Raw genomic sequence first — 13690 nt, forward strand, 5'->3', positions numbered from 1 at the left:
CTTTCCTTTCTTGCTGTTGTCTTTTTCTGACACACCTTCATCATTAACCTTCTTATCAGTTCAATCTCTCTGTCTAGTATATCCTCTGTCTGCTGATCACCTTCAACTCTTAATTGCTGAATTTTCATTTTTACTGCCGCCCTTTTATCCTTACCCTCTTGTTCACTATTGTCTTGCACCTTTTTAGCTACTGCCATATTGTCTTCCAAGACAATTTTCTACTTCTGTTCATTGCAACTGATAACTTCTTCCTGATTGTCATTCATGACAATTTCTTTGTCTTCCTTCTTCAGCAATTCATCTTGAGTATATATCCTCTGCTTTTCCAACTTTCTTCTTTGAAGGTCTAACTTTCTATATAACTCAATGATTTCAATTGGAGTAGAATTTGGAAATTTTACACAATTTTCCATATCTTCACTTGTTGTTGACCAATCATCAGATGACCCTTCTCCCTCTGCTAAATCTACACACATGTCTAAATCATCATGCTTAAAAATTCCAAACTCATTAGGCATAGTAAATACCTTTTCTTCATCTTCATGTCTTAACTCATATATGTTATTCCAATCTTTACTATTACCAGCTCCAATATTCTGCTGCATATTTCCATGAGACCTTTCTGTCTCCTTTCGTTTCTGAGATCTTGCTATCTCAGTCTTAATCTGAACAGATTTTAGATTCTGCTCCTCCTTCTTAACAAACTCTAAAGTTTGTTCATCACCCTGTGTTGTACATACAACCATACACAAATCATTAGTTTTAAAAATACAAGACCTTTCGGTCTCGGTTGATGCTTCAGACATCAAGTCTTCTTGCCACTCTGAATCATTCATATGATTCAACTCCTCTGTCTCTTCATTACTTTCAAAAAGTAATGGTCCATATTTTGGTTCACATACCAAAACTTCAACACCTTCTCCAACATTTTCCTTTTGTTGTAGCTCAACTCCTTTGAGCTTCTCTGTCTTCAAATTTGACATCTATAATCTGTTCAAGCTTCCTCAGCTCCTTCATTAACTGCATATTTTCTTGCTGATTCCTCTTCTCTTGTAGCCTCTGCCACTTCACTTTCTTTCTCACGACATAACCATATTTCTGGTCCTCCTCATTTCTCTGCAACATCTCCATTAATACTTCAAGATGAACTTCCATCTCATCCATTCCTTTGTCATATTTTTTGTCACTCATTCTCATGCCATTTGCCTTGGCATCTTTCTTCTTCTGTCTTCTGCTGTGGTGTCTTTTAGAACCTATGTTATGACTGTCACTATTCATCATCCTTTCCATCTCTATGAGTTCCTCACTCACTTCACTATGAGTTGCGCAAGCCTCTGCAACAACAAGTCTTCCCTACTGCCACTTACCTCACCAAGCTCTCCTCTAGACTTGGTCTTTTAGCAAGTACTGGTCCTCTGTCTGGAACCTCCTTGAGCATTTCTCTCTGCTCCTTCTAGGCTTCAACTCATCTACACTTTAAGAACACAACTGTCCTTTTCTTCCAATCTCATCTCATCTCAAGATCTCTGTCTGATCTTGTTCCCCCATTCACCTGCACTTTGAATGGACTGTTCTTTTATCCAGCCTTCAGCTGTATCTTCAAACTCTGTCATTTCTCCTCAAATTCATAAAGGAATTCTTCTCATCCTTTCTGTATTTGGTTCCCTTTGTCTGCGTGATTCTTCTCTTGAGTTATTCTTCCACGTGCTCCTTTAAAACTACTACTTCTGAGCTTTGTGCTGATTTATTTGATCGAATTCATACAATTCGACCACTATCCTCCTCTGTATTCCTTCTCTAAATTTTCACTCATTCAATTTATACTAATCATTAAACAAACTTGTATACCATCACTTGTCTTCAGGATCTCACCACTCCTGCAAATCTGTTTCAGCAGATCTTCATGCTTCCACTGCACAAATTTTCAACATTCAGCTACTGTCAATCAGATTTAGAATTTGATTCTTTCTTTCAATCTTCCAGCTTTATCTTGGTAAGGTGTCAGTAACAATTACTCCTTTGCTGAGTTTTCTTTCACTGTTTCGTTCTTTCTCTGAGTTTCTTCAAAAAATTTACCTGTTCCTGCTCTGATACCACTTTGACACAGGAAAAACCACCTAAAGGAAATTTCCCTGGTTTTCATAACAACTTTACATGAAGTTGTGGGTTATGATCCACCTATACAATTAGAAGCCTTTACATTGTGGGTTTTAACAAAAACCCGACCAATCACCAAATAGTGTTTCTACATGTAATCCGCCAACGAATGTCGGTCCCACCTGAATGCACAAAACTAGACTCCAAATAAAATAAACTCACGTCCATACACTTCTCGGGTTCAAAAAACAATTGAACAACAATCGGTCCCACGTTGACTTCCCACAAATCTTATCGGATTAATTCTCCATCGCTGATCTCATCATTAATCCGACGATTGTTGGTTCACCCGATCAACGAAACTAATCACTAATCCTCCACTGTTTGATAAAGGCATGCTTGATCCAACAGTCAATAGCGATATCATACGAGAAACTTGTGTGACACTTAACCACCCTTATAGAGCTGATAAGGATTATAAATCCTTAATCAATAAAAGTTTGAATCGACCATTGACATTAAAGTTCGATCTCTTTATGGCCGATATCCATTGGATAACGGAGGCTATCAATTCTACGACTAGCGGTTCTTCAACTACGATCAAGCCTTTCTGTGCTCTTCTCTGTCGTAGCCAGATTTTGAATCAATATTGCTTTCATCTTAAAAGCGGTGCGATAATTACCTTTGGTTTTGGCAAACTGCTTCCAGGTTCCAAGCTCACGCTTCCGCCTACTCCAAGTTCCTTTCACTCTAAAATCCGCTTAATCACAATTTCACTTCATGATGGTTCCACTCTTCTATTAACTTGGCGCCTCCACTAAATTTCCTTCTTGCCTCCAGATTAACTTGTTGCCAAGTTCAACTCTGCCAAGTCCTTTCTCCTTTGAGACAATATGTCGAGATTTTTCTAATTTCTTTACTCTGCCTTGCAACTATACCTCTGTTTCTTTAACACCACTTTGAACTGAAATACATAATATTCTCTATGTTATTTCCCTTCTTCCAGATTTCATAATTTGTTCTTTACTTGACTTGTACATACATGTATTAAATCCAAACTAGAATCACACAAATTCTACCTAGACGGTAAGTCTTTTGTTACTTAGTAAGACTTTCAGAAATTCAACTTGAATTCATTCATCATGGTTTATCACATAGAAACCATAAACTCCCAATTACGGATCACTCCGTACATAGAAGGAACGACACAGACAGTCACAATGAATTCAATTTCCTCATTCATTAAACAAATGTACAGACACAAATAAAGACCTATTTACAATCTAGATTTGGCCCGATCTGCCTTTACCTAGTCTGTATCAATGGCGCTTTCTCATTTCAATGCTTGTATGCTCACAATCCAACCCTCCTGTCTGCTAACTCTCTCACTAACTCCTCCCTTTTTAAGCCTTCGAGGCTTACAAATTATACACAAAAATATTCTGTTAAACAATTTTGGTTCAGATCTTAAATACTTTCACCTGAATCCTAAATATCCTACTCTAATCCCTAAAATCATGAACTAATTCCTAGTTCCTCTAGCTCACACACTATTCTTGAAATCTCTCTTAACGAGAAGATTTCATTACAATATCATCACTATTATATAGCCCTCATAAAAACATAGGAAAATAAATGATTAATCACTCTTTAGGGAATCAGGTCCTTTGAAACACAAGACCCTATGCCCACAAAAATGCAATGGTTTTTCTGAGCAGGATGCTCCTGCATCATATCTCCTATTCTAAAAATAATACAATGGTTTAATTATTGCAATAATTGAATTTAAAGATAAATTTGAGAGATCCAACCCTCTCTATTAAAACTGATTTTGACCACTCAGGTCAATGAAATTCATCTCATGTTAGCCACAACATATGAACATACAATCACATTGCTGGCTAAGTCCGAATGCTCCTGCATCAGACTCCTGGGGAAGGAAAGAATCATCCATCAGAATTTCAGGGTTTACTCCATACTTCTGCAACTCTGCTACTGTCATCCTCTATTGGCTGTCCCTTCCATTTGACTAAATACTTAAAATAAATATGTCCTCTAGTTCTTTTAGTTAATCTTTTCTCCAGAACAAATTCCACCTCTTTCTTCACTATTTTAGGCATTTGTTCTTCCCAGTGTACAATTTGTTCTTCATCTTCTGTAGATTCATTATGTATCTCTGTCTTTGTCTCCTTGTATGGGTAGAAATCTACAACATTAAAGATAGGTGATATTCCAATCCCTTCTGGCAACTCAATTTCATAGGCATTGCTTGAAAACTTCCTCACAATTCTGCATGGCCCTGTCTTTTTCATCTTTAGTTTATTATAAGTCCCAACATGAAACCTTTCTTTCCTCAAGTGTACCATTACTAGATCACCCACTTCGAATTCTTTTTCCTTTCACTTCATATCATCTCTCTATTTGTATTTTCCACTGCTTTCTTGCAATCTGTCTTTGACATCTTCTTGTAGTCTCTTCATCTGCACTACAAACTCTTTAGCCTTTGCACTTCTTGTCTCTTGTTTGCTAAAATGTCTGAGCTCATTCAAACCTCTTGGTTTCATTCCAAAAACAATTTGAAATGGACTCGTCCCAGTACTTTGGTTTGGAGTACCATTATAAGCAAACTCAGCTTGAGCAAGTGTTAAATCCCACTGCTTAGGATTTTGATACACTAAACTTCTCAATATGTTTCCCAAGCTTTTGTTTACCCACTTTGGTCTGTCCATCTGTTTGAGGGTAATATGTTGAACTGAAACTAAGGTTGGCACCTAGTTTCTTCCAAAGAGTTCTCTAGAAGTGCCCAACAAACTTTGTATTCCTATCAGACACAATACTTATAGGCAATCCATGCAACCTTACAGCTTCTGAAAAAAACAGTTTAGCAATATATTTTGCATCACTAGTATTTTTACATGTAATGAAAGTGCCATTTTAGAAAATATATCTACCACAACATAAATGGAATCATTTCCTCTTTGGGTTCTAGGTAATCCCAAAAAAAAATCCATACTAATTGCATCCCATGGTCGATCTGGTATTGGTAATGTCTAGTACAATCCTGTATTTTGGCTTCTCCCCTTAGCATGCTGACATATCCTACATTTTTCAACAAATATCTTAACATCAGTTTGAATCTTTGGCTAGTAGTAAAAAGCATTTACCTGAGAAAAAGTTTTGTCTTTTCTAAAGTGCCCAGATAACCCTCCACTGTGTTTCTCCTTGATTATGTTTTCCCTCATAGAACATTTGGGAATGCACAGTTTGTTACCTTTAAAAAATAAACCTTCTTGGATAAGATAATCTAACGATTGGCTTCTATTATGAACTGTCGGATTTTGTACAACTGCATAAATATATTTAAATTTTGCATCATCTTTATACATATCAACCATTTATTCAAATCCTACAACACCCACCTTTTTTTTTTTTTGCACGTGGTTCACAAACACCTTCGAATAACAGGTGGTGCTACGTCCACTGGAAAAATCTGGGCTAATGCCCCTTGGCCTACTGCAAGACCTGACCCCAAGAGCTTTCGGGAATTGACCTCGTGACCTCCCATCTGGCGAGGCCTCGACTTGACCGATTGAGCTAACCCTTGGGGTTTTCCTAGATGTGGTTCGCGGACACCTATGGTTAGTGGATGCCGGCTACGTCCACGTAAAGACTAGAGCTGATCTCTAGGATCCTGCCCCTCGGCCATCATAGACCTGACCCCAAGGGCTTTCGGGGAGAATTGACCCTGTGACCTCCCGAACGGCGAGGCACTGACTTGACCAGTTGGGCTAACCCTTAGGGCTAAAAGGGGGGAGAGGGTGCAACACTAGGACTTCCCGGGAGGTCACCCATCCCAGTACTACTCTAGCCCAAGCGCGCTTAACTGCGGAGTTTTGATGGGATCCATTGCATTAACGCTGGTATGATCGCACCCTACAACACCAACTCTTAATTTTTGCACAATGAAATTTACCATGCTTAGAGCATCAACAACTTTGTTCAACTTACCACTTGTATGTTTTATCACGAAAATGAAACTCTGTAAAAACTCTACCAACTTGGCATGCTTCTCATTTAATTTTGCTTGGTTGTTTATGAACTGTAATGCATGATTATCAGAATACAATACAAACTCTTTTGGTAGTAAATAATGTCTCCATTTTTTTAAAGCTTTCACAATAGCATAAAATTCTTTGTCATAAGAAGAATATTTCTTCTTAGCTTCATTTAGTTTCTCACTAAAGTATGCTATTGGTCTCTGTTCTTGACTTGAAACTACTCCAATTGCAACTCCACTAGCATCAATTTCAACTTGAAAAACTTTTCCAAAGTCAGGCAAAGCTAAAACTGGTTTTTCTGTAATTTTCTTCTTTAGCAACTTAAAATTTCGGTCTGCTGCTTCTGTCCACTTGAATGGCTGATTAGTCTCTTTTATTGTTTCAATAATTGGTGCACAAATATGACTAAAAATTCCCATAAATTTTCTATAAAAACTTGCAAGACCATGAAAGATTCTTATCTCAAATATGTTTCTTGGAATAGGCTAGTTCCAAATTGCTTGGACTTTCTATAGATCCATTTTCAAACCTTCTTTAGAAACTACAAACCCCAAATAGATTAATTGTTCTTTCATTAAACTACATTTCTTCAGATTTATTAGAAGTTTCTCTTTCTGCAGAGTTCTTAGAACCAACTTAAGACGCTCCAGATGTTCTCTTTCTTGCTTGCATATTCCTCCAAGACTTCATTCATCAATCTCATGAATGTGTTGGGTGCATTAGTGAGTCCAAAAGGCATCACTAACCACTCATACAACTCACTGTTTGTTTTAAATGCAGTCTTCCATTCATCTCCTTCCCTAATCCTTATTTGATGATTTCCACTTTTTAGGTCTATCTTAGTAAAATACTTTGACCCAATTAAACAATCCATCAAATCATCCATGCATGCTAAAGGAAAACGATCCCTGATTGTGATTTTGTTGATGGCACTGGAGTCTGTGCACATGCGCCACTCACCACCTTTCTTTGGACTGAGTACTGTTGGTACAACAAATGGACTAAGACTCTCTCTAATTAATCTCTTAGCCATCAATTCCTGTACTTGTCTTCCAACTTCTGCATTTTCTTGAGGAGTTAACCTGTATGCTGCTTTATTTGGCAAACTTGCTCTAGGTATTAGATCAATGTGATGGCTAATACTCCTGATTGGTGGTAATGCATTTGGTAGCTCATCCATAATAATATCAGCAAAATCATTCAACAGAGTTTTGATTTCTTCAGATAAATCATCCAAGTTTGTAGAAGTCAAAATTACCTTAGGTCTCCTTATGACTCCAAAATGTATCTGTTCATCCTTCTTGACTTCTTGCAGCAATTCTTTCCCACTTATCAGCATAACATTGTTTCCAGGCGCTTCTTTGTCTGCTTCATTCTTCAATGGAAGCAATGTATGTTTATTCCCATCCTTCTCTAGAGTATAAGTGTTTCTTCTCCCATCATGTATAGCTTTCCGATCAAACTGCCAAGGTCTTCCCAGCAATACATGGCATACATCCATTGGCATTACATCACATAATACCACATCCTTATAAGTACCAATCTGGATTTCTACTTTGCATTGTTCTGTCACAATAAGCTGATGTCCTTTTTGCAGCCATGATACTTTGTAAGGAGTAGGGTGTACTGTTTTCACTAATCCTAACTTGTCCACCATTTCTGTAGAAACCAGGTTATCAGTGCTTCCACTGTCAATTATCACTTTACAACATTTTCCTTTGGACTTGCATGTAGTCCTAAATAAACTCTTTCTCTGAGTTGGTTCTCTTGTCTCTTTCTCTGCTTTGAGAAATACCCTTTTCAATAACAAAGATTCTCCTACTTCAGGTGATTCTTCCTTATTTGCAATTTGAGGTTTTTCTTCCTTTGCCTTAGCCACATTCACATTCCATTGATTTGTTGCTTTATTATGAGGACAGTCCCATGATCCATGTCCCCATTCTCCACATGTATAACAACGAATTTCTCTTCCTCGGCCTCTTCCTCTGGGTGCAAACATTCCTCTGCTAAAGTCTCCTCTCTATGGTGGTCTACTACTTGAACCTCATGCTTCACCCTAAGGGTGCTAAAATCTTGATCTAGTAGTTCCTCTACCTCTTGTTGAACTTTTCCCTCTGTTCCTTTGATTTTGTTTTCTCAACATCTTCTCCTTTGCTTTCAAAGTTGCTTGATAGGCATCTTCAATTGTCTTCAAACTTAGCAAGTTGATTTCGTCCTGTATGTCATACCTCAAGCCATTGATGTATATGGCTACCTTTTCTACGTCATCCTCTGCTTGTCCTACTCTAATGCTCAACTTATAAAATTCTTCTGTATATTCTTTGACAGTCATTCCTTTTTGTCTCAAATTTTTCAATTGTTTGAAAAGATTTAACTGATAATATTTTGGCATAAATTAGATTTCAATCTACTCACCATTTTATCCCATTATTTGATCTTTGACTTCCCCTTTCTTGCTCTGGATGTTTGTAGTTCATCCCACCAGATAGTTGCATGACCCTTCAATCTGGTAACTGCAAATTTCACCTTCTTTTTGTCATCAACCTCCTCATAGTCGAAATACTTGTCCAATGAACTGATCGAGTCCATCAACTCTTCTACATTGAGATTCTCGTCATACAAAGGTATTTCCACCTTTGGTCTTCCACTTTCTTTGGCCAATATCTTGAGAACTTTGGCAGCTTCACTTTCATCCTCTTCTTTTTCCTTAGAAGATTCCTCTGCAGCATTGGCATATCCTTCATCAGGTGCTCCCCTTTGAGTAGTTTCCATTGTCTCCATCCTTTTACGCAAGTTCCAAATCTCTTCCAGCAGAACTGCATTCACTACAGGTCTCCCCCGGCCTATGCCAGATCCTCTCCTAGGTGGCATGTTTACTATAACAGACTTAATCCTTGGGCTCCGATACCAAATGATGTGGATGGTTACCAGAAATTGATGTGGTAGTCTACAATTAGACTAATGGTTCACTTCAAAACCAATCAGCTGTGCCTTAATAATATTATATACGTGTATTTTCTCTTGAGGGTCCCACTAAGCTCACCAATCACCGTCGGTCCCACTTTGACTTCTTACTCCCCTGAGTGCTTCAATCTCCACCGTTGATCTAGCTTCTTCAGATCCAATGAATATTGCGTCGTATCACGTGCAAACTAGCCTGGACGATCTCCACCATCGATCTATCCCATTTGATCCAACGGTTATTGCACAATCTCACGTGAATTCTTGCATGACCGATATCAGGTTGAGAGCGTGCGAAAAAAGTGGTTTTCCCATGCTACGTGTCAACACCTTAGGTTAATCGCATGATTTGGAAAAATACCATTTACCATTTTTTTTTCCATGCGATATACCACTTACCGCTTTTTTAATCCCGCTCACGTGCTCAATACATGAATTTAAGAACCACTATTTAATAAAGGTTTAGCTTAATCTCGAAATAGAGCCTTACACTAATTGACAGTGATTAAGGATAAAACACATAAATGGAAATAATACCCGATTAAGATCCAAAATGTTGATCTGCAGATTCAAGAGAATTTCACACAAGGAATAATACACAATGCCACACTTAATCAATTTATTTAGTAAAACAGAAATTACAGAGTCTTGGCCCTCTCAGCTTGATTACAACAATTTTTTTGACCTCTGTTTCACTCTCAAACCTTATCTCTCACTCGGTCTCTCACTTACTCATTCACTTGTTCCGCACACACACACACCTTCATTACATTTTTTTCTCTTTTATGGATCAAATCCTATCCTAACTGCATTGACAACTCAATCTCTATTTTTATCAGTTTAACAATTAAATTCCTATTCTCGAGCTCTGATACACACCTATCCTAACAACTTATATCCTATTCTAAAAATAATACAATGGTTTAATTATTACAATAATTGAATTTAAATATAAATTTGAGAGATCCAACTCTCTATTAAAACTGATTTGACCACTCAGATCAATGAAATTCATCTCATGTTAGCCACAACATGTAAACATACAATCACATTGTTGGCTAAGTGTGGATGCTCCTGCATCAGGTTGAAACTATTTTATCATAGCAACACTATAAGAGTAGGATCATGGGCATGCTTTATTGTTGATTACTCATGCTATTATGTGTTTAACAATTGTGTGTGATTCACAAGACATCACACAAAGCAAAAAGGTAGTGAGAGACACAAAAATGAGGATAGAGATGGTGTAGTATGGTTCTAATAAGTCATAGTATGGAAATGAAGAGACCAAGACCAATGAGGAAGAACTAGTTGGCCAAGGGGGAGGGGAAAACTCTCCTAACTGGATAAACACCTTGTGGATCCTAAGGGGTGAAGTCAGAATCTTTAAGGTAGGAAATGAAAGGTTTGTGAGAGCTCAAGAGAAACAAGCTAAGATAAATGCATTTATTTTGTAAATCCTCTTAGATTTGGAGAGACAGAGACATCCTTAGTTGATGGATAGTTATAGAGATGATAGGATTCCTCAGGAATTAGAAGAGACACAAAATGGGGAAAATGGTAGTAGTTCCAGGAAGAGGCAGAAGTGGGAAACTGAAGATACTGTGAGAGGAAATGCACCACTAAGTACCCGAGAAAAATGAACTAGCGCTTATGTGCATTGTTCTAGTAGACCTTCCATCTCTACTACCAAGAGGCACCATCATCACTCTCATCATCATCATTATCATCAGATAAGAAAGGAAAGGACTATATGCCAAAGGAATTTAAAAAGGCCAAGTCACCCACATTTGATGGGGACATGAACAAATTCAGAGATGTGAAAACTTAGTTGCTTGGTATGAAGAATTTTTTTAGAATCCATGATTATTTTAAAAACATGAAAGCCAATATTCCCTCTGATATCTTAAAAGTAAGGGAAAACATCTACTGGGAAGATTTGAAGAACGTTAAAGCATTGTTGAAGACGAATTGACTTGGTATGAGTTTCAGATACTTTTAAGAATCAATATTTGTTCGAGTGATATTATGAAAACAAAGAAAAAGATTTCTATGAACTCAGGAAGGGACACAGGACATGTTATTACTCAGGTTGTCCCTAAAGCTCCCTAAAGGGATACGGCTGAGGTAACCACAAACCAATCTTTGGACTGCAGGTGCTAGCCCACCTGCAATCAGAGAGGGCTCTCTCTTAATTATTTAGCTTTGTTGATGATGATTTTAGGCTAGTTATTGAGTTCAAGGGGTTTTGTTTAAGTTTTGGTGGGATGGATGATGCTTTCAAGTTAGAGAGGCATGCATAGTGTGAGAGTTTCAAACCATTGGGCATGGAGTCAAGGAGTAGGACTGCTGGTGCGTTTTCTTGGTCACAAGAGGAATATGGAGCAGGATAGCTACACATGAAACAACATTCAAGCTAAATGGAGATGGATTGAAGGCTAAGGAATGAGAGGCAATTAAGAATCTCTCATTTAGCTTATCAGAGGGAAGGTGAATGAGCTCTATCTAGGAGCAGTAAAGAATCCCTAGATAACTGTCAAACATGGGTGAATTAGGGGAAATATGAGCCCAAGGCAATTCATATTCATTACCAATTCAGATGAAAACATAAAGAAACAACAGACATTGAGCATAGAGTGCAGCCAAGCAAGTTCTAAGCTAATCTTTCTTTCTGCTATTTAGATGGTGATACATGTATAATATGAGCATATATCAATGAAAACAGAGGTAAGAGGCACTTATTGAGTCATGTTGCAGCACAAGAATTCCATATTTCACTCTTCAAACATTAATACATAGCACACAGTCCATTCTCCAAGCTATCAGTAGTCTTTGATTAAGGAAAACATATCAGAGGGTGGTATATAAAGAGAAATAGTTACAGACTTGCCCTTGAACAGGTGTCAAGGGAGAAAAAATATCCCAAAAATATCTAAAAACAGATCTAAAACAGATCTGATGATACAACTGTCTTCAATGCTATTTTTGCTTGAAAATAAATGCATAATAGAACTACTTGAGGTGCGCTAGGAGGCAGCGACCTTATGAAATGATCATCCAAGGGCGCGCAGTGGGCCTCCAGCTTCAAAATTGAATGCAATGTGGCCTCTTGATCCACGCGCTGTCCTCTTTTCCATAACTGCGCATGGGGCACAGCAGCGCCGCTCCAAAATGTGGCTTCATACATTGTTTTTGCAATAAATCTGCTTTGAAATCCTTTATTTGTGCCTTCAAGTGGTCCTGCTGCCTTAAATCGCAAAAACTGTGAGTTGGTGAGCCATTATGGCTCAATGATGCTTTGTTGAATCTACTGGGGCCCCTTTTGCTTCAAAAATAGTCTTGAACTGTCAAATCATCTCATTACTGGTCGCTGCTCAGCCCAAATCCCTGTTGAGAAGCCCTCTGTTACTTCTGGGCGCCTATCGGCCCTTGGCCGACTCAAAAATGCTTCAGCAACACTTAAAATCACGAACTGGATGAGTAAAGGATCATTGAAGGCCCGCCGAGGTGAAAACCCTATGTTTGGCAATGTTCTGGCCCGAAGCGACTTAAAAAATGCCAAGGGAACCATCGTTTCCTTTATACCTGGGCGAGCGTGGGCACCGCGTGAATAAACACTGAAATACTACCTTCTTCTTTTAACACGGAAAAGGCATCAAAAAACATGATTTTTAACGAAAATGGCGCTTTAGAAAACACTGTTCAAAACCTTAAATTCTGGCCATTGGATCTGGCGCAGGCCGATCCAATGGCCCTAAATGCATCGCAATATCGGCGTCGGGGCGGACCGGGGGTTGGTAATACAACATGTCTTTGGAACCGCCGATGGGCCGATCGCCGATATCGCATCGGTGATCGCCCATCGGGCAACAATGGAATAACAATTATATATGAGCGACCGAAATGGGGGGCCATGCGACAAGATCTGGACCGTTAGATCTGGGGCCCGATCCAATGGTCCTGGATCCGTCGGCGGATCGGAAGTCGGCAGGGCGGAGTGCAGTGTTATATGTATATTGCGATTGTGATATGTTAACAAATATTAACATATGTGATATGCTATAAACGTGGCGCGATATAATATATGTGTTATATATGCGATATATGTAATATATTGCGTCGGTGGTATGGGCGGGGATTGATATATGATATATGCCATGGAACATTGCGAAGCCCGATCGCCGATATGCGATCGGCGAAGGGCCATCGGCTCGGAAACCTGTTGCTTATGGGAATAACGCCAACACATGATACCGCCCGACCTCCGACAGCGATATCGCGTCGGAGGGGGACCAAAGACCCCTTTTTCACATCGGAGCATGCATTTTGTAAAAAATGCAAAGGTAAATGAATTCGGAGGGGTACTCTTAGTGTTTTGAATGGACTTCTAAGGCATCGGAAGGGGTCCGATAGCCTTGGAAAAGGGATTTTCATGCCTTGAGGGTGTTTTTAATGATTTTTTGCATGATTCTTGGGAATTTCATGCCTTGGAAGGAGTCCAAAGGCAATTAAGAGGAATGTTATGTGTTTTGAGAGGGGTTTTAGTGGCCAAAAGAGGGGTTTATGCCTTAGAA

At 38.7% G+C, this 13690-nt stretch overlaps 1 pseudogene; it reads right to left on the reverse strand.

Moving 5' to 3' along the window:
* Positions 1-5912: 5912 nt before the first annotated feature.
* Positions 5913-6031, reverse strand: LOC149230931 (5S ribosomal RNA; annotated as a pseudogene).
* Between the last annotated feature and the right edge of the window lie 7659 nt (positions 6032-13690).

Source organism: Pinus tabuliformis, chromosome J (genome assembly GCF_031772625.1).
Source record: "Pinus tabuliformis cultivar Carrire ecotype Pingquan chromosome J, CPIR1, whole genome shotgun sequence".
NCBI classification, from domain to species: domain Eukaryota; kingdom Viridiplantae; phylum Streptophyta; class Pinopsida; order Pinales; family Pinaceae; genus Pinus; species Pinus tabuliformis.